Source organism: Sparus aurata, chromosome 7, assembly GCF_900880675.1.
Source record: "Sparus aurata chromosome 7, fSpaAur1.1, whole genome shotgun sequence".
Classification (NCBI taxonomy): domain Eukaryota; kingdom Metazoa; phylum Chordata; class Actinopteri; order Spariformes; family Sparidae; genus Sparus; species Sparus aurata.
This window is the reverse complement of record NC_044193.1, coordinates 5,990,204-6,012,625: the sequence shown is the minus strand read 5'-3', so window position 1 is coordinate 6,012,625 and position 22,422 is coordinate 5,990,204. Positions and strand designations below refer to the sequence as shown.

The 22,422-nt window shown below is 44.3% G+C and overlaps 1 protein-coding gene across 1 annotated transcript in view; it reads left to right on the top strand.

The window, feature by feature from the left end:
- hspg2 (heparan sulfate proteoglycan 2) overlaps window positions 1-22,422 on the top strand; it is a 100,640-nt gene that overhangs the window by 7,256 nt on the left and 70,962 nt on the right. The gene's annotated exons all lie outside the window — the stretch shown is intronic.

The window sequence follows — 22,422 nt, the reverse complement described above, 5'->3', positions numbered from 1 at the left end:
ATTCGCCCCGAGTTTACAAGTAGGAATTTTGACCATAAGCGTTGTTCCGTTGTCCCTTTGAGCTCAAAGTTGATCATTACAGACATATTGCATCGCGTACAACAGGTGAACTGCTACATAATGTTAACCTTCAGAGCTCCTGTTAAAATACGAGCCATACTGCCTCTGCTTTTTGGAAAGTTCTCAGTTCACTGCGCCCCTCGCCGAGGCTGCAGAGGCCCTCAGGAGAGACAAGAGGAGAGCTGCGCCGGTCTGGTCTGTGTTATCATGTCAGCTGCCGTCCCACGAGACATAACAAGTCTTTTACTTTGTTAAACACACATCCTCACTCGCACACTTCGGCACTTTGTGTTCTCACAGGAATTTTCTCTCTTCGTCGTTTTCGCCCTCTGTCCTTTTCCTCTATCTGCTCACTCGCTTATAGCTCGTCGGAGTCCTTGCACATGTGGTATTACAGTATTCAGATCGTATTCCCACACACCTGATTGTCTCTTTCTCTGGTTACAAATCCAGACAAGTAATTGGCTCCATGATGAGATATCTTTGGAGCTGAAAGGAAACGAGTTGGTGGTCAAGAGGTTTGCCGGTAGTCCATTGTTTTGGTGTGGCGGGTTGTGATGGTTTAAAAACTTTTGTCCCTTGCTGAGTCACCATCCTGTCGGGGAAATGAAACCTGGAATTATCTACAGGACAAGAGGACCCCACTTCCCCTGAAGCAAAGTTTATTCAGGCTTTCCTGTGTGCACGTCAGATGTCCTGCTCTATATATGCTGAAAGAAATACCCCAGTGTATTGTGTTGGTTTTTTACCAACCCCCATACTCAATTTTCCCTACTTCAATCTTGTATGTTTATATTCGAAAATCCCCATAATCTGTAGTCACTCTTGTTTTTCCTGCACTCATATCTCAACAAGACAATCTTCAAACATCCCCCCTGCAGGCTTTTCCTTTCTTGCAGTGAAGTTATGAAGGCTTTTATCACAGGGTTTTTTATATCATGCACAACGAGATTTATTTAATTCAGAGCGGCAGTCGGCTGGTTGCAAAGCCGCACAGAAGTTTGTATAACTTGGCAAGTAACATGCTGGAACTAAAGATTAATGAATTCCCCTGGACTTAATTATGGTACAAGCCCTTGTTTTTATTTTCCTCTCTCAGCTAGAATGTGATATTCGAATTTCCCCTCACACTGTGCTTCGACTGAGCAGAAGTGCCTGGTTGGAAATATTTTCCATCCAGGTTTGCTGCTTTTGAAGATGCATGTGCCATGCCAAGAATCAAACTGTGTTGTCATGGAAAAAAAATGTCTTTGATTCAGACCCACAAAGCCACACACTCATTCACATACTGTATTTTTAATGAAAAGTAAATATTACTCACACCAAATCAAAGAGATCCTGTATGAAGGGAGCAGAAAATTCATCATCAGGGTTCTGCATATGTGGCTCTTTGCCTGCATCAGACGTGACTCAATGATACACCCTAAATTGCTTAATTTGATTAATCATATCATGGAATATGGTATTTTTTTAAAGACACCATAAGCCTGACCTGTTGCTACTGCTGCAACTTTGTAATTGGCTGTTTTCTGGGCGTTAGTTTTACGAGCTGGTCAAAAACTCTCCAGTGGTTCCAGCTGACTTTTGTTTTAAGAATTAGATACTGGTGAAAGAGGTTCTTAAATATAAGCCTACCATTGATAGCTACATTCTTAAAAAAAATTAAGAGCTAAACAACTAATGCCAAAGCTGCGTAACCCAGGCAAAAATGCAACACACAGTTGATGAAACATGTAGCCAAGAATACTTTGAAACAAATGAGCAACACTGATCTGGTGTTGCAGTGTCGAGCTAGTTAGTCTGAGTATAAATATGGTGCAGAGAAAAAATGAAAGAACAAACCTTTATTTAAGATTTGAACCTTAAGATTGTCTGTTAAATAACTGTTTTTTTATCGTTAGCCACAACCCTGATAGCATCCAGGACCAGCTTCCACCCAGTGTGGAGATCTCACAAATTAAATGGGGTTCTTATTTCAGTATATCTGGAAACCCAGAAACGACTGTAATTTGATGATTATCTTGCCCTACGAAATAACTCTACTGTAGCTAGTTCACAAGCTAGCCAGACATGCTAATGGCTGCAGCCAGCAAATTCTGTTAAATCCTTTTGTTTTGCTTTTGTGCTTTTTATTTTGTAAGCCCCCCCAAATTAAACTACTCCGCAGACACCATTTTAGCATGTGGCAGAATCTGAAGCTTGACAGGCCAGTCGTACTCAGTTATGGTTGCTAAGTTATGGTTGGACAATGTCTCCTAGGGGGAAGGGTTTAGAGAATGATCTGTTGCCCAGGGGTTTTGTTTCTAGTACATCTTTACACACCTGGATGTGTCTCACAGCTGATTTAGTCTTTATTCGAGTGTAGCTTCCAAGAGATGCATGTCTTTTTGGTGACTAGGTTTGGAAGCTGCAGCACCGGCAGCACACCAGACAATCACTTATGTGTGAGAAGTTGTGGGACCGAAAGAAAACCAAGCCACTGATAGGAGAGGAATGTGGACCCTGTTGGTGGTTGAGCGTTTCGCTAGATTAAAATCACAGCTCCTCGTATGCTGCTGGAAGCATTCATCACAATTGAGCCTTCAGATCATTTTCAAATGCACTCCTCTTGAGGCTGATCCAGATCACCGTCAGGGACAAGCTGAGAAGGATTTCAGATTTTTATCTATTGCGAGCTCAATACAAAGAATTTCAAACACTCCTTAACCACCCCACCTAACGCAGACTAAAGTAGCTTAGCATCCATCATGTGCCCAGAGGCTTGACATTATGCACGTCTACCCCAGTACCTGGCAGGCCAATTGAAGCTGAAGGCAGGCCTTGTAAAACAGTTGGTAAGGCGAGGGGAATTTCTGTGGTTTTAGACTAAAGTGGCTGCATATAATTTTCTCTCCGCCCAAACCATCTGTTGATCCCTCAGAATGAGGACTCATCTAAATACTTAGCTTAAAGGCTTGTTTATATACTTCTGAGAGTTACAGCTCACTGTTGGATCCGAGATGGCACACAAAGAGAGAGAGAGAGAGACACCAACGGGTGTGCAGATTTATCGGAAAAAAAGCTGTTTTGAAATCCAATCGAAAGTTCATCACTGTGTGTATCACACTTCTGTGGAAACATGAGTCACTTTGTATTCTCAGTGAAGACATACAGTTTACAGTAGGTAGCTGGTGACCACCAACAGTGCCTTTACACCACATCACTCAAGACCAGGCGATGGGAACAGCAGCTGTTGAGTGCTGCAGATTTCCTCCTTTTTTTTTTTTTTTTAAATCAGGGCACAGCTGTTACGATATTGGTCCATTTCTGACACTTGTCCATTCAAGATCATAGTCTTTGATCTCTTTTTATAGGTGCACATATGGGATTTACTAATCTAAATTACAGATCCGGTTTGACCTTGATGTTCTTCAGAGACAGTGAAGGCCATGCTTGTCTGTTCATCTTCATGCAGGCAGCACCTCCAGCCAAGTCAGGCAATTATTGCTTTAAAAGGGGTAATTAAATGGTTCTTCCCCTGAACCGAGGGCCTGTGTGATTTATGTGGACTATAAGCGCATAGAGGAGGCTCTATCAGCTGTGCCAAGACGAAGAGGCCCTGTCTTCCCTACCAGGCTCCACCTGCTGAGGCTCTATTATGACCCTGTCATGGGTACAAGGGGTGTAGGTGGGGGGCAAGCTGGGGCTAAAGTTTGGCACAAACACTCGACTTCAGACTGCAGTCAGATTCTCTGGCACAGACATCAGTCTTGCCTTTCGACCACATGGTTAAGTTCAGTCTGCTGTTTCACCAAGGCTTTCCTGGTGCTGGGATAATGGAAAACAAGATTTGCAGGAGATAACAGAAGAATGAAAGGGGAGTTGGGTTTTTTTTAACGGCTATTTGTTATTTAGAATAGGCCGACCAGACAGGCAGAGATTAGGGTCTGATCGGCCCTGGGTGCTGCGTCTCTGAAGTCAGCACTAATGCTGCAGCCCTGAGGTGGAGCTTGTTCCACTGATATCAGTTACCATCACATAATATAGGCTTACTGTACACAACAATTTGCATATAGCCATTGTAGAAATCCTGCTGCAGATCTGTTCTGTCTTGTTGCCTGTTGCTGATAGTTGTTGGATCAAAGGCCTCTTTCAGAAACATACAGACCGTTGAACCTTTCTTTTCAAAGCTCTCTTGAATATCAACCCTGAATCAACACTCATTATGCTCAAGGTAAAATATGTATATGGGAATCTTCAGGATTTGATTAGACTCCGATTCACCTGTGAGTGATTCAAATGCACAACAGTTCTTCGTGCATCTTGAACTCGACAAAGTTGACAGCGTCTCCTCAATTCCAGGTCAATGGTGGAAGACGTTTGCTGAGGGTAAAAATGCCGAGTGAGGTTTGCGATTGCGTGTTTTTCCCAGTTTGTGCTTCCCAGTAACTTCATAAAATCCACCTCCTCCCATCATAATATCTCTCGACATGTAAAACTAACTTTAGCTTGATGTTCATCCACAATTCAGGAGAGTGATTCAAAAAAGTAACTAACAATTTCTGTCCAGCCAAGACTGAAGAAGATCAACAATTAACATCAGTAATCTATCATTTTGTGCAGGATGCTAACTCCTGATTGTGCTCTGTTGCAGTGTAAATGCAGAATCTTTCATGTCGGCACTGCGATGCATCGAAGAATTAAGAATATTTCCACAAATCTCTAACACAGAAAAAAGATGGAAAAAAGATTGTTGGTGTTATCGAAAGCACAAGCTGCCGTGTCTTTTAAACATTTGAAATCTGCAATGAAAGACAGTCAGTAACAATAATCATAGCTGCCCATGATATTCATTCAAGAGAGCAGTATGTATCATTTTAAAACATAAGCATTTATCTCACTTTGAGGGTTAGAATGCAGTCAGTCATCGCTCATCCTGCTCTCATTCAGCCCTGTGGGCAGGAATACCTGGGAAATAGGCTGAGGAATGAGAGTTGGCTGATGTGAATACCTTCAAGTTCACATGAAAAAAACGCAAGCAAAAGAAATTATAATGTAATTTAATACAACACTTTTACTCATGTATTAAAAAAAAGGGTAGTGTTGTTGTTGCTCATCGTCTGAGACAGCAAAGTTTTACCATAAAGAACTGTCAGCAGGGTCAGACAGAGTGATGTAACCTGACTGGTGAAAGCTGACTCTTTAAAAATCCCCTTTCTGCTCTTTTTTCCGTCAGAGGTCATGAACCGGCTTGTGCTGGCTTGTGCATTAGCACAGTGATGAGTCACACGTAGAGCTGACTGTAGTTAGTTTCACTGCCTTCTCTCGTATACCTGACTGGTTCACTTTGCTGATTAACCACCGGAGCTTTGCGTATTTTCACACGAACACACAGAGGCCCCTTTGCCTATAATTACCTCTTATTATAGTAGGAAATGGATCCTTCACATCTGCTTCCAATGAATAGCCAGGTTAACCCTCCTGGCTTCTTGTATTATTGCATAAACTCCTGGCAAACAGATGTCTTTGTAGGTGTGAGCGCACCTTCAAATTAAGGCCTGTTGTTGAATTATGAGGACAGGTGAAATTTGTCTGTCAACTACAGGGAGGAAGATACTCCCAGACTTTGTTTATGGTTGTCAGATGTCGGCCCCTCGGGTTTGTTGTGTAGTTGGTACAAAGCCAAAGACACTCTCTTAAGTCCCTATGTGCGTGAATATAGAGTGTTATTAAAGTTAATTATCTGGCGGAGGTTTATTCCCCCTGCAGCATTAAAACTGGTCACTCGGGGAAAAATCAAAACACAAAAAATCCATGGTCCTGATTACATTATAGTCTGTTTAATAGTGTCCCTCCGCCATGTAAATCAACGACACAGGTTGCAGTAGGAATGCAGATGCTCTGACATAAATGTTTATGACAGTCAAATTAATGGAACATGGGCTGCTGTTTTATTGACACACGTTCTTTAGGTTAACGGCTGACTTTATGTCCTGCTCCTGGCTAAGTGTAATGGGAGTCTTTTACAAAGCACAGGACCAGGATCGTTAAATGGCCTCTGGTAAATTAAGGTAAAGGTAAATGTCTGCAAAGAGAGGCCTTATTAAAGCCTTGTTGGTCCAATTAGCGACCCAGTAGTGGGATTGTTCCTCATTAGTTCAGACTGAGATGTAAGTGAATGGAATGGGGGCGTTTCCATTTCAGTCTCTCTGATAAAAAATCATTTGATAGCCATGTTTTCTTTCTCGATTAAGCTAACGAAGATAATAGGCATTGCTAGAGGCTTGGACATGTAGGGACATCTCGCAGGGCTAGTGGGTATGCTAACTGCTAACATGCTAGCGAGCTGCGAACATACCAATATTCGCAAAAGGCCTGCGGCATTTTTTTCATAGGGTTATAAGAGGTAAGAGGTAGGGTTACGATGCGATAATGAAACGGTTGGCGATGCATCTCGATCAGAACATCGCCTATTTATATGGATCCACAATTAAAGTAAACAGTTTCAGTCATTCTCACCAAAACTCAAGAAGTAGTCTAGCTTGCACAAGATTTACATCCATTGAATTCACCCTCCAATGGGTTCAGATCTACGGCTGAGTTTTATAAAATTATTACAGGCGAGCGCTTAGTTGAGAATTGGGTATAAAATTGCACCGAGACCGATTCATGATGATACTTCCATTGAAAATTGCGATGCATATAAGACTCTGTTTTCTCTCCCACCCCTCCATATTTGCTTACGTCCTATAACCTCACAATTATTCATCATGATCGAGTCTTGTTTTTGTCTGTTTACACTGTCGTGACATCGTGTTCGCGTGTAGTTATTGTTCAGCTGTGAATACGCCGGCAGTTTATTTTGGGGAGTATCTTTTGGAGGAAGGTTACGTGAAGTAAAGGAAGTGTTTCATTTAGCTTAGGGATTTTATCTGGCTCTCAAAGCGTAAGATCCTGCAGGCGTGGTCCTGTTTGGGGGAATTCCTTCCCCCAAGTTCATCAAGGAGAATGGGATCGCTGTCAGGCTTACTGAAGTGCTCTTTTATCTCACTTATATCCAGATATACGTGCTGGTGATTTTATCAGCATAGCCAAAAAAATGCTGGTTGCTGTACTGAGGAACAATTTAACCAGACGAGCTGGAGGTTTCTATATTTATTGACTCATTTAATGAATCTGTTTCAAAGGGTATTAGTTTAGTTTTTTAATCAATCTGTGAAGCATAACAGCTGAAACCACATCACAACCTGCTATTCAGTCTGTGTGACAGAGTGGTGAATGATCCCTGCAGGGAAACAGTCTAGACAGGAAGATTCCCAGTCTAGGTGAATTAATATACTGTAGGTCATTTTGCCGATACAGTCAGTAGCTAAATACAGAACACAGCTTTTAAGAATGAGTCATATTGAAATGTCTTATCTTAAGTTTAACAGGATGAGTGGTGGTTATTAATGGAAAAAGCATTAAGGGCAGTGTGAGGGCAGTCAGCCAATGTATTCGATGGGAATGAATCCAATCTAAATATCAGGATAAAGGTGTAAAATTGAAAATACCTGTGACTCTTTTGATGCGTTTGAATGTTTTAGCACGTTTTACTCATGTATGGTAGGACGCTGTGCGAGACGTCAGGTCGGCGAAATTGCAAATGTTGCAGGAAAAGTCAGAGACGTCTCAAGAGGCTCTTGTCGAGCCCCTTGTTGACCTTGGACAACAGTAATGACGGGACTGCTGTTTATCTCCCATCCAACAGCTTTTCCCCCTGGCTCCCGTTTATGACCATATCTTCATCCTGCACTCTCTCCGTTTGCTTATCCAAAGTCTGCTCTGAGACTTTGGATATGTTTCGGCTGGCTTGGATTTCCATCCTTGTTTCTAAAGTTGGAGGCGGTGCAGCAGTATAAGGATTGCTTGTGTGAGTGCTTAACTGTTCTAACAACAGCTGGCAAAAACTTGTTACACTTTTAAGCCAAGTGATTTCTCTCATAAATCCTTCCCATTAACAAGGGAGTGACTGACTGCTTCTGTCCTGATATAGATATAGAGGTTATAAAATAGATACAAGCTGTAAAAAATTACATTAAAATGTGAGCCTGATGGAATGACCAGCGGTTAACCTGAGTAATACAGGTAAACTAATCCTATTTATAGGGGCTGGGGGTTTTCTGAGTGGCCCAAACAAAAGCGCTTTTACACCTGGAGAAATCCAACCTCCACATCACTCGGATATCCCCGATCCTTCTCCTTCAACCAGCCTCCAGAACATAATCCGGTTCTTTGCAAGTGTCCTGCCTCTTGATCCTTTGTTAAGGGGTGACAGAGGGAGTTTGAATCAAGGCTTTAAAACTGTGAATGGAGAAGGTGAGAGCCAGTCAGAGTGAAGGAATTTTATGCAGACAAAGTGGGCACCTGATCCCCTCTCACATGCCGAACCTAATAATTGGCTTCAGGAATGTTCACATTTCTCTGCTTTAGGGTATCGTTAAAGAAGAAAAGCTCGCCGGCTTTTCGGAGGGTGGTTAAGATCTTCCTTGATCCTTGGATTTGGGGGGGGGGGGAATAAATGACTTCCTTCGCCAAACATGGAAGACAACCTACAGGAAAGTCCCCTTGTTAGGCCGCAGCTTAAGGTCACTTCACTTCGAGCGAGAGTGTGGGCGGATTTGCTTCAAAACATTCATGTCTATTTTTGGTCATTAAAATTGGACGCTGTCAAAACAAAAGTGCTAAATAGCTCTTTTCTGGAAGGTCGAAAAAAAGCAGAGTATAAACAGAAAATGTTCGTCTTTGTGTAACTCTTCCCAGCTAATCACATTCTTACGGTCTTTGCGTGCTCTTACCCTGTCTGAGCAGATCTTGAGTCGTGTGCTGCACAGATGTGGGTGTGCCAGAATGCTGCGCAGTAGTTGGCTGTGCCTGCCACCACTCACAGCGTTTTCTGAAACATGGCTTTCTTCAATGTTTATTGGTTCTTGTCCAGGCCTAACCTCAAACAGGGAGGCGAGAGGGGGGCCCACAACCACTGCAGCAGACGGCCTACTGTACTGAGCTGATCTGGAAAATGCATGTGCAGAGTTTTTGCATCGGGGAACGCCTCGCACAAAAGCATCTTTGAACGCGGTGGCCTGATTTAATTCAGCCTACTATGCACGGCCATTAAATCCATAGCTCTTCTGTTCTGGAGAGTGTGCAGGGCCTAGCAAGTCAGGAACGCTGTGCCAAGTAACACGTTGTTACTGTAGTTTTTTAAGGTTACATGTTGATGAAATTTAAATGGAAAGCTCTGAGTCAACATGACTTTTCTGAGAGGTCTTAAGACGTCTCATCACTGGACCACACTCCGTGACCTATCCTGTACCCACGGTGGCTGCGGGGCCTCTTGAGGAGGGTGTAATAATACCTGCAGCTACGCAGCTCCTGAGGTATTTTTATCTCCCCCTGGAATTCCACCTCTGTTCTCCTCACAGATCTCCTGTCCAAATGCATTGGAGCTCAGTCGGCGGTGGTCCTTGACACAGATTTCACCTGCCTCTGAACATTTCCTTCATTCTCGCTGATGTCTTGCTGCATTAAATCTTTGTTGGACCCACTCCTGCCTTTGAGAACTGTAAGCTATGTGTAAAAGCACATACACAGCTTTCCATGATCAAAATGAGAGCAGGATTTCAGGGTGATGTAAGCCGCCAGCAGCTGTTGAACTGCGGAGGCAAGCAGGCCTCTGGGTCTGAATTTTTCAGCCTTCACCAGTTCTCCCAGAAGGCACGGACGGCGTGCTCTTCCCAAGCCTTGTCCAGAACAAATTCCGAAAAAAAAAAAAACCAGTGGGGACGACTCGGAAAATATGCTGGCATTTGGAACGGAAATGGCGAATGCCTAAATGGCTTTGTGTTTGTTGCTGGTGAATTGCCATTGTTCTGCAAAAACATGGCAACAGCTGAGAGGCATTTATGATATTAGTTATTCGTAATGACCCATAACTGTGACTACTTTAAATGGTTCTGCCACAGTGCTTTCCCATGTCTGCTGCGACTAAATTCTTCTTTCTGTGAGAGAGAGAGAGAGAGAAGAGCCAGAGCGCGGGAGGTAACCTCATCCTCCCCTGTAGCACTGCAGTCCTTCGCAGTTAATAAACTGCTCATACATTCCATTTGTGTTGTTTCAAAGGTCGTGGCATTGTTTTCTAGCTGTACATGCTGTAAACTGTCTATTGTAGGAGTCAGTTAGAATAAACATGAAGCAGAAAGAATCATTTGCCAGACTTGTTTTGATCTAAAAGGCCAGCTTCCCTACTCGAAACGAGCCCCTTCCTCACATGTCCTGAAACATCCTGCATGCGGTCATGTGTGAACGGAGATCTTTACGCCAGTTTCCTTCATCGAGACCTAGTAACCTTTCAGGTGTATTGTCAATGGAAGCAGTAACATTGCAAGGGTTACGTATGTCTGACGAAAGACCCTTTCACGTGATCCGAGCGAACCAATGACTCTGCAAGTCTTTGCTGAGGACATATTTGGTTCTTGTTTCTTGACGTGTTTACAGTTGCCCTGCCAATGCTTTGACTTGACTCATCCTCCTCCTCTTCTCCTCCTTCTTCTTCTTCTTCTCCTCCTTCATCATCTTGATCTGCTGGACTATCCCTTGCTTCATCCAACCTTAACCCCATTGCCATCGCATGTGTGAGAAGGTGCAAGATGGAAACATTCCTGGATGCATCTGGATGTGCGAACAGTGAGAAACGTCACTCGTGGTGGCTCGAAGGTTATCCCAGTATTTTACCAGTAACTGTATGTGAAAGAGGCTTTAGTGACCTCATGCATATTCAGAAAGCTGGAGTACCCTCACTTCAGCAATGGCGAATGCTGTTTTTCACGCCTGAAGAGTCCATCGTCTTTTTCAGCTGACCCATCGGTGCAGAGTACTCGCTGTAAATGGCTCTGTGTGGTGCGTAGTACCTAATTGTTGGCCGCAGGCACCTAACCCGTGATACTCACATGGGTAAATATTTTTATCTGGTCATTTGAGATTGATGGTGAAGATGAGAGAACCCTTTTTATTCTCGTCTGTGTGGGCTGTGATTAAAGTCGACCTTTCTTTGTTGCCCATGGATATTTTGTGCTGTTCTTCATCAGTGAGGCCGGGGCCAGCTCTGATTTCTCCCACTCTGCTCTCTTGTCTACTCCCACTTCTGGCATTCTCATGGTGCACAGGTTAGCAAAAAACAGCTGTCAGGTAATTTTTCCAAGTGGGAGGAGGACGGAGGGGGCGCTTGAAAGACGAGGATAACCTCTGAATACCATCTCTCCTTCCTCGCTTTGATGATTTTGTCAACATCAGAACACATTGCCTTGTTTGCTTTGCAGGGAGAACATCTGGAGAGGAGCACAGCCATCTTTTCTCTTACAGCCCCATTATGTTTGTATTAATGGCATAAACAGCTGAGAGAATATTTTTATTCTCACGTCCCCATCAGTGCTGTCTTTTAGTCTTGGCAGAGCGAACGGAGTATTATTGAAAAAGTTTGGGAAGAAAGAAAGAAAAACAAAAAAGACTTTGATGTGCAGATGGCACCCAACAAAGAGTTCTGTTCAGCGAACAGCACGTTTTGTTGTGATGTCATAAGCTCAAAGTGCATCTTGGGTTACCAAACAAAGACCGCTCAAAACTCACGGTTTGAGACGCTCGACATGTTGGAACCGCTTTGCGTTCCAAAAGCTTCACCATGGTACCCTGCCAAATCCTAGTTAATTGTGAGATCGCCATCCCAGATAGCATGACCTTGGGAACGGGTGAAAAGTGGTTTCACCAACATGAAATCACTCCATCCGGCCAGGATGCCTGGAGGGTATTCTCTCCCTGACCAAAGCTTTTTACTCTGCTCTCACAGTCAGCTCATGAGCCATCCATTATTGTAAAGATGCAAATCATTTCATTCCTGCACCTCAGTGTGAAACTTGACATACGTTGCCGCTCCATGGATCCAATTAGTTCCAGAAATGGTTGCATAAGCGGCGTACTCGGGAAGATTTTGTCCACTTAGTCTACTTTTCCCACACAGTGTAACCGTGAACTAATCGAGTGTGATACACATGGGGGGGAAGTGAGTTGACAGACTGAGCTGGTTCTGGCCTGTGATTATGTAGGACAATATGAGTGTGGCCAAGTCAACAGGTGGTGTCAGATTAGTTGGTCCTGAGGCGAAAATGAGCGAGAGGGGAAGAGTGGTGGGTAAATCTAACGCTGCCGCTGCCATCGGAGTTGGGAAACCGGAGCTTAATCACAGAGCCATCACACAGCTGCTGCCGCTACATCCTCTCTAAAGCTGAACTTCCCGCAAACCTATAAATCAACTCAGCAGAATCTGTCGTTGTGTTTATAAAAAGATTGTTAAAAAAAATTGCATTTCAGAAAACACATCATTTTTTAACTGCCAGCAAGGCTCTAAGGATGGTAATATCAGTCCATTGGTTCACCACTATGGCGCAGGCTGTAATATCTCAAGAACTATGGCATGGATTGCTTTTTATACAGATTTATAGCCCCCGGAGAATGAAGCAATTAGTGCTCCCCTGATTGTTCCTCCAGGGCTTCCATGAGGTTAACTTTATCCGTTGTTTAGTCAAATTTCTTGACAGTTGTTGGATGGATTACCATGAAATTGGCTACAGATACCCATAATGTCCAGAGGATGTATCCTAATGACTTTGCTGATTCCCTGACTAGCAGGTCAAGATTGTTGTTTGTACAGACATTCATGGTACCAACAGGGATGAATCATAATCCCCTGACTTTTCCTTTAACCGTGACATTGACATTTGTGTTTTTAGTAACTTGTCTTGACATCTACAAAATTAAGAGTTCAAGGAGGCGTCATCATCAGGTTCAACATGTACAGTCGGCTGAATACAAAGGACTAGTACCAACGATGGAGGGCACACAGCAAAAACTTGGGCCTGGTATGCTCAAAAATGGCCGGAGATTGTCAATGTCCAACCATTGGCCCTGTGTGTCTTATAAGTACTTATAAGTACAACCTTATTGAGTCAGTAGGCTCAAGCAGAAGGATCCTCTTAGTCTTTTTACAATGTGGCTTTGGCAAAACTTGATACTTTAATTTGAAGCAATTTAAAGTAATTGTAATGTAAACATATTACAACTGAGCTTGAAGTTGTAGTAGGTTTTCTCTCATTGCTGGGAGCTCTTTACTGTACATACTGTAGGTACAACAAAAAGTAGACCGCTCCTCTTGTCCACAGAAACCTGCAGTTCTTATGCATTCATTTGCTGCAGCTTAAGCTCAACTCGATCTTTGTCCTGAGGTGTTTCTGTAGTGCAGTGTCAGCTTAATGTTGGGGCACCTCAGATGCCTGATACCTCTGAGATCTCCAGTGAGAAGAAAAGCAGACATCTTAAGTGACACAGCAGTGCTTTCAAAAGGGTCCCTTTCTGTTATAAATAAACGGGCCGGGCCCGGCCAACCCCGGAGCTGCTCTTCCCCTCCGAGCTGCCACCGGTCTCCGCACCTCGCCTGTCAGCTGTCGTCTGGGGGAACTGGAGCTGGGCCCCCTTCGGTCCCCTCCTCCCTGCAGGTCACTCTCTCAGAAATGTTACCGGAAACACACACGCTATTTATAGCTCCCCCACGAAAATACTCTCACAGTGTTTATGTTTGATGTGACATGCAGTTCAGGTGAGACAGGATTTGGTTTGAATTTTCCAGTTTTCATTTCTTAGGTGAAACATTTTAGCCCTGCCTTGTCTACCCCCCCCCCCAATCCCAGCATTAACATTCATTGGGATATTTTTCTCACAGTAAGAGCGACAGTAGTTTTAAGAGCTAAACCTCCAAATCCAGTAAATTGGCCTTTCCCACAAACCACAGAGCCCTATTAAAAACCAGAATAGGCCGAAACAGTCGGCTGATAACTGTGTGCCTGTTAACAAGGTGTGTTTCCAGTGTTTGTGTTCACGTGTGCACCGATCCGTGTGTGCGTCTGCATTCTTAGTACCTGCATGTGTAAGTGAGGGGGTGGTTTCAGGACTTTTGTTCGCCGGGTGGTGGACGAGCCGTGGCAGTGATTCTTGGTGGTCTGTTGACGCAGGGTCCTGCTTGGGCCCCTGCTGGGGTGATAATTGAAAAGACGGGGCTCCTGAGGGTGTCAACTGGGGCTTCACGCCTTGGGACGTTTGGGTGGAATGTGTTCACGCTCTATTATCCCACCCACAGTGAAAATGTAATACAGTATAGCTTCTAAAAAAAAAACACCTTCAGCTACCTGTAAAAGAGCCTTGGGAGTATCACTTTACCAGGCCCAGCTGGAAGATAAAGTCCTTCCCTTTCCTTGAAACTTCTAGAGTTATGAAAGTGCAGGATGGCGCTCAAGAAGTTTCTCCCCCGACTCCCCTACGCAAATTCAAGTCTTGTGATTCTGCTATCATCGAGGCTGAAAAAAGCTCATCGGAGATAGCCTTTCGCTTGGTGTTAGGCTCGGGGTGTCTGGTTTCACAGCCCGCTTACGAGCTGTGCTGTCTGTCTGGTCGTGGTGTCGCCAGGCTGTGACCTTTGGCCTGAAATACAAATATCGTGACTCACCACAGGTTTGCAAATCGTGCTATTTGGAGCCGATTCAAACGGGGGCAGCGATGACACACATAAATTGAAGTGCGGATAGTTACTAATAATTACTCTAAGCCTTTTGTGTTTTTTTTTTTTTAAATGTCATGTGACAAAGGCTAATTTGGTGCATCAGGAGAATGAGTTCACAGTCACAGAAATGTGTGCTCAGTTGTTCCGCAAATACTCTTACCCGTGACGATTTTAAGTTGCAGGAAGTGTAGAAGTGTAAAAAGAAAATACCTGCATCTGATACATTAAGCATGCAGAAGTCAAAGCTAAAGGGCTCCAGCGTGGTATTGGCTCAAAATTACGACCTGTTTGGCTCTGCAAGCATGTAACAACTGTAAATGTGTGTACATGGCAGGGATTCATTAGTTCACCGTCCCGTTCTGCTGATCCCGGCAGCAGAGCGAGAAAGAAAAAGCCTACCAAATTGCATTTAAAAAAAGAAAAAAAAGAAGAGAAATCTAATTGTGGCTCTGCAGACTTCCATCCTCCCCTTCTCGCCCTGTGTAGCTGCACCGCATACACAAGTCCGCACAGGCTGGATGCTTATTTTGACATGCCTCCCTAAACAGCGAGTGTTGGTTTAAAGGGAGAGGAGTGTGTGGCAGAGGCTGTGTAGCTGGAGGCGCTGCTTTTCTTTCCACAGAGAGCTTTTTTAAAAAAAAAAATTGGGTTGCACCTCACATGGAGATAGGAGGCCCGACACAAAAACACAACAGACTATAAAGCTCTTTGTTTGATCGCATCGGGGTCGTGGTGGGTTTGATTTTTCCACGCTTGCGTAGTGACGGTTTCCGTCTCTCATTGTTTCAACTTTGACCAATTAACGGGGAACTCCACTGATACACTGATCTGCACATCAAAGTCTGTTTACAGCATCGTTGGGAGTACGACTGCGTGTGTGGGAAAAAAAAAAGAAAGTTGTATCAAGCCTTTTGTGGCTCCAGAAGAAGCTGTGAAAAATCAGACTAATTGCCTCAAGTGATGTCATTTGAGTCGGCATCAGATAGGGCTGAAGTCTGCGAGCTTGGAAATAAGAATTTGATGGTGTGGAGTCAGACAGTCACAAAGTGAGCTTACGTGACCTCTGTGGCTGCTCCTCTTCTCTGCTTGAGGCAGGAGGCTCGAGCCTACACTCCCTGCTGCTGCCAAATCAGAATCGCCAACCGTCAGTGGTTGAGTTGCATTGTGGGTTATTTAGGATCAAGGCATTGGCAAGAAAGAAGAATGCGTGGAATAAAAAACGATGATGTCTGGTCAGCTCAGCTACCTGAAGAAAATGTTGTCAATTGATGTTTCTGCAAACCGCAAATACGTGTGTCAGAGTATCTCATTGGCATCCCTACAAAGTGTGCCATATCACAGTGACCACTGTTCGAGACTGTGTTCACAGTTGTAAGCCTGAAACCGCTGAATAATTGAAAGGAGAACGCGGGGACATTTAAAGCGGGTGTTTTTGATAGAAGTTGGAACATCTCCAGTCGTGTTTTTGGCGACCGAAGCGGGTATTTTCAGCCAAATATGACCTTTACCTCACCATAACCACGTGACTAAACCTAACCAGAGCATCAGCACAGCGCTGTCACAACATACAACTGAAAATTCAGTCTAAAGAAACGTAACGTTGCAGCATGCAGAAATGTAAAAGAACATACCCTTGATTATTCTGCCGATCGGGATCCGTTTCTCCTGATAAATTTGGATCTTTTGTTTAAACTCTCAATCACTTGTCTGTCATTGTTAAACTGTAGGAGTGCTCTTGAAATCTTATTCAAACTCATTTAACTGGCTCTTTATAACATGCACCACCAGAGAAGAAAACGCTCCTGCCCCCTCTGTGCCGTTGCAGGTTCCTGTTAAGCACATTTAATGGCCTCAGTCCATCAACTTGCACGACCAGACCAGAATATATCTAAAAAGGCATCATGCGTGTCAAGAACGTGCGGCTTCGCAGCTGCCTGTTTTCCAGTGGGAGACCAACCTAATTGTAAAATGCATGGCATGGCCGTTCCGTGGGAGAGGGAATGAATGACCTGGGGGAAGATGGTGAGGCAGGCACTCCAGGCATGCGCTCAGAAATGCGAACTTATCCTTCACTTTTTTTTTTTTTCACTCCTGCCGCCCCTCCTCTATGTGACCGCCCCTCTTTTTTTTCTGAGAAAGTCTGACATGTTTGTTGCCCCCACAGCATTAGTCATGGAACGCTCTTTGAGAAGACAATCCACGCATGTTGTCAAAGAGTGTTTGTCCGCTGAATGGAGAGCCCTCCTTCCACTTCCTCCCCGACCTATCAATTTGGATTAAACCCTTTGGAAATGTCAAAGAGCCGCAGAGAGCAGAAGGGCCTCACTCATCGGGACCCTTTATGCAGCGGGGGGGGGCCCAGGCGGAGGTTTGGTGTCAGACGTGGCAGTTTGTCACTCCAAGCAAGGGTTAAACAAACACACAGGAAGCTCCGTCTCTCTCACACAAACACACACAAAGATGCCCTGTTGACACGGTTTTGTTGTCAGAAACCTCAGACGTCTGAGTCTCTACCTCTACCTGTATGAAAGAGGAGCGCTTCTCCTGGGATTATCCTCTTTTTCCTCCTCTTCTTTCAGCACCCTTTCACAACACATCCACCTCATGTGTTTTCCAGCTGTAAATCTGGCTGTGGAGAGTCCGCATCATCTTGACAAGGGGAATCTTTATTTCCCCCCGCAGAAAACTTCCTACGCCGCTATCTCTTGGTTTTTTTGGCATCCAAATCTCTGTGTGTACGTGTGCGCTCAAAATTCATTTTTTTAGCATTATCAAGGTGCTGTAATGGACTTGATTTAATGCAATCCCTGTGAACACTCCTGCAACCTACTCCGCAGATAGCAGCGGGTCGAGTTAAGGGAGTGCTGGGGCCTCTGCAGCTCAGTCCTCGCTGGTGCCTGGCGGTGCATGGCGGGCTCCTTCTTTTCAGCTCACTCTACCTAAAGAGAAGAGTATGTGTCAAGCTTTCATCCACTTAATGCCCCTCTGCAGTTTACATTCCATTCCTGTTTAGTACATGCTGCCGCTTCAAGTCTAAGCAGATATTGTTGGTCTTTAAGAGGGAGCGAGTAAAAGCGAGCGGGGAGGGGGTCAAGGAGGTCGGGGATTCATCTTGTGAAGGTTTTTTTTCCTCGAGTGCCCGCGCGCTGCTTGCTTGAAAGGTCACAAACGAATCGCCTGATTGGAATGAGCGGTATAGAGCGCTGCTGCCTTTTTTTTTCCAGCTTTCATCTTTCTATGTTTGCCCATCACACGCTCCGGTGGGAACTAAAGCAGATAAGTCGTGTGAGCTCAGGCGATGCTTTAAATGCTAAACCTTCAGAAAACAGCATTACATATTTTCACGAGCGAACATCAATCCTGAGAGACCCTTGTCCAGTGCGAGCTGGGCCCAGCTTCTCCTTGTCTGTAACACATCGGTTATGCCTTTAAGACGTTTCTCACAGATCGTCCTGCAGCTGCAGCAGCAGGGTTTATTAGCAGAGTGGGCGAATCGAGCCCCCCGAAGAATTCTTCTCACACTGCCTCTGACAGGCTCTGGCTGTCACATAGATGTAACCAGGGTGGGAATGCTGGCGTGGGGGTGTTTGATAATGTCTAACTATTCGTGCATCTGGTGCATGAGAGTGTGTGTGTTTGCGGTCACGTTCGTTTCTTACATTTGTATGTTTGAGGGACCATTCCGGTGGTTTTGGATGTTTGGCTCCATCACCTGCAAAATCAGGTGTGCTTTAGAGTCCAGCTGGCCCTTAAAGCTGCAGGAATTGGTTGGTTAACACTTTCATATTTCAGGCAAAGTTATCAAACCGTAGCTGGTTCCAGTTTCTTAAAAGCAAAAGTTTCATCTTTTCTTTGTTATTTTGTGGTAAACGAGGAGTCTTTGGAGGTTTTGGACTAAACATTTGGGCTAAAACATGTACAAACACACAATAGTTGCATCCATACTGTCAGCAGTTTGGTAGAGGGTTATCAACTGGTCTAAAAGATCTTGTTACGATCGTTGTGCTCAAACGGCCTTCAGTAATTTTGTGCATGTTATCTCGACACACAGTAGGTAGAAAGCGAGCACCCGTTATGGAGCATTATGGGGCTTTTCCATTGGCACAATTGGCCGAGCGAGTCAGATCATGCTGCGCTGATTTATTTTTTGATCACCAGCTAAACCAAGCCGATGCCAGGATGGATCCCATTTGGAGTGTGACCAGGGTGCGCCTGCCCTGCCTCCAAGCACCCTTCAAATAAGTCTGTGTTGCGATTGCAAAACTGATGGAAATTCAGCTTCTGACTGAATCTCTGTAGCTTGAAGTGTAGTTCCTCTCCTGTGCACCTGTTTGTACCATCAGACATCTGCTTTATTCTACTATTTCATCTTTCAGTTTATCAGGAGTCGTGTGAAGTTACTGCTGGTGAAAACACAGCATTTCCTGATTTTGCAGCTTCATTGTGAAGCCTTTTAAAAAAACAAAATAATGGGCAGCTTTTGTTGCCCTACAATTTACAGAAAATTTAATGTGTTTATCGCCGAGTCATTGAGCTTTGTTAGCTGTTCCCTATTCTACTCTAGAGAGGGAGAGTGTTTACAGCTGTTTCGTTGACAACTATTGAGTGCGTCATCGGTTAAAGACACACCTTCAAGCAGGTAGGCCGGTTGTGATCTAGATACAAATCCCCGCCGCGCTGGGCTGATCAAACCGAGTCAAGCCGAGCCAACACGTGTATGGAAAAGCCCCATCAGAGTGCAGCAGCTGCGGTGGTTAACATGGAAAAGTGAATGCCGCATTAGTTGCTGCCCCTTTATCTCAGTATCGATGCTGCGCTGCTTAAAGTTTTATCATAAAACACTTAGTTTTTCAGTCAGATAACAGAGAAATGGACAACGGAGCCATTCTCATGGCGATTACGAGACATTTGTTCCTCTGGTCTTAAAAATAAACGCTGTGGAGAATCGGGAGGCTTTGAATGGCTGTTATCGGTTTCTTATCCCTTTCAGGAAACAAAGAAGCGTGAAAATCTGATTGGCTGTTAATGCCCGGTGACTGTGAAATTAAATGAGCGAGCTCGCTGTGTAAACGTGCACAGTGAGGAGCTCAGTTAAGTAGTCGAGACGACATCTTGTTCCCAGCTGCAGGATTTATAGACAACTGATGGCTGTTCCCCTCTTTAAACGATCTCGGTTCAGTTATTTCAGTTCGACCGATCTTTTTTCCAGAATGCGCTGCTTCCGTCCCATCACTAATTAATTCTCCATGGGCCGAACTGCAGTTGTTACTTTTGGCCCTCCTTAACAGCAGCTGGGCAAACTTAAGGCCCGTCCACAGGCTTCTGTATGGTGTCACCTGTCACTCATTATCCACTGATTCTGTTGGTCTCTTTTTTAAAGAGCTCCTACTGCTACTTTGTCTCGCAAGGCAAACATTGTCCATTGTGAGCAGGCTAACTCATAAGTAAACAGTAGAATTCCTTTTGGCTGGAATGTGTGCGCTCGCCTGTGCACAATATTTATGTGTATGTGCCTGCCTTTTTCTTTTTCTTTTTTTTTTTTTTTCAAGCGTATACCTGGTTGCCATATGTGCCACTGGAAATTGCAACAAGTTACTAGAGCGGGGAGAGCGTCTGAGGCTGTTGTCCTCTGGGTGGGGTGGAGTTCAAAGAATTACGGAGTCGGTCAAGACCTTTATCTCGAGGGAGAGATAACTTTTTAACACCACAGACGTGTCTCAACGCCTCGACTGAGAGTAAAGGTCGCTGCAGCTTTTCAACTAGAATGCAGTAGCACAGTGAGAAAGCAAATATGTAGTTCCCGACTCTCCCCTAAGATGAGGGTAAATGGGCGTTCTCAAACAAGGGTAGCTTAACACATTAGCTTTAAGTTCAGGTGCAAATATGGACTTGTCCGTCAACGGCTCCTCTGTACGTTTGTGGTGGTTTTTGGGGCCAGATGGCATCCAGCGCGTCCAGATGATACCCCCATCCCAAGGGAGTGGGAAGCAGGAGATGATCACACCAATGGTTGGCTGGTCGGCACTACTGAAAAGAATTTGGTTAGTCAGCAGTTTCCTTTTGAAAATGTCCCGGGATTGTTGTTGTAAGGGTGTTCAGTCAGGGGAGAGAGGATTTGGGGGGATAGATCGAGTTATTTATTAGCTGGAACCATTTAAATGGGAAAACTACCATGACAGAGTTGGGTGGAAATACGAACTGGCGGGCCATGCCAACTGGAAATGCCAGGGATGGCATCCTGCCAGGGTCGTATCTAAACTTATAGCCAGACTCTGGGCAGTCTGGATGCTGAGATGGTGAGAGCAGAGATAATAGACCCACGTCGAGCTCCAGTCGGGCTGGCACACTGAACTTTATCAAGATGATCAGATATGAGAGTGGCTGGCTAAGCTTTGTGTCTCCTCATTGAGAATGTGTATAGTCAGGTGTGCGAGAGGAGAGGAAGTTCTGTCTTTTAAGCAGCTTTGTCGAGGATTGCTTATAATGTAATGAAAATGTTGTGGAGTTAAACGTAAATGTGGAAAACAATTTAATGCATTTTACTCTGAGATGTTCTGAGTAGCATTAACTTGGATTTCTACTGGTACAATACCAACATTTTGGTGCGTCTTAGAACCCTTTTCTTCCATGAGGAATATTTTTTTGGGGTTGATGATCCCAAAAAGATGAATCCCAATGAAATTGGTGATCCCCTGTCTTTGCTTTTAGTACCAACATGAGGTTGATATTTGTGTTTTTTAAGTAAAATGTCTCAACATCTGCTCGATGGATTTCCATGAACATTATAACTGACATTTATGTCCCTCAGATGAGTTAGAATTTTGTCATTTTAAATGAATGCTTTGACTAACTTAAGCCTCAAAGTTTTGTTAGCATGGCTGTATATGTTGAACATTTATAAGTTCACCTAAAAATGAAGATTCGGACATTATCTACTGACCCTAATGCCGATGAAAAGTCAGGTGAAGTTTCCACAGCATATTTCTAGAGCTGTACAGAAGGGGAAAAATACATCTTAAAAAGGCTCCATACAGTCTCCTGAAACCAAACGATCCCAAATTGATTAGAAAGGATGTTTTTTCAAACCACAGATGCATGGTTGAGCTTGTGCACCCACTACAGGCAGGCTGCGTGCTAACAATGGTTAGCTTAGCAGCAATAGTGAAGGATTCAGTTTAAAAAAAATGTGTCAAAAAAAAATGTCTCAACAAAAGTTGCACTGCCAGAACTTTAATTAGGCAAAAACAGTACAAGTGCATGAATCTGTTAGCAGCCGATGTCAGCACAGTACCAGACAGTTTCCGATATTTGGTGCCGCCTCCAGTTGGTACTAAAAAAGTCCTGGGGTTTGTGTTCCAGCCTCGGAGCTGTGTATGCTCACGCTGAATGAAATTCTACCTCACTGCGGCCCGGAGACAGACGCTGTGTTTTGAGCTTTTCTCCCATCCTTCAGTTACACCCCTGATGTTGTTCCATTCATACAACATGCTGAATGACGCGGTGATGGGACTTTTTGAGGCAGCTCGTCCTCTGAGGGGCTGCATCTGTTCGAGGTGTTATTACTGCTGTGACATAATGTTTCCGTGATCGACTCCTTCCTCTTTTTTTCCAGAGTGCGGAGCAGTTCGTAAAGGACAAGCTGTGGTATGCTGGATGTTTTTCACCCAGGGGCGACAGAGTTTAGCGCATAGTTAAACAGATTTGTGTCATCAAGTCCTTCTGATCTGAGCTTCCCTCTGGCT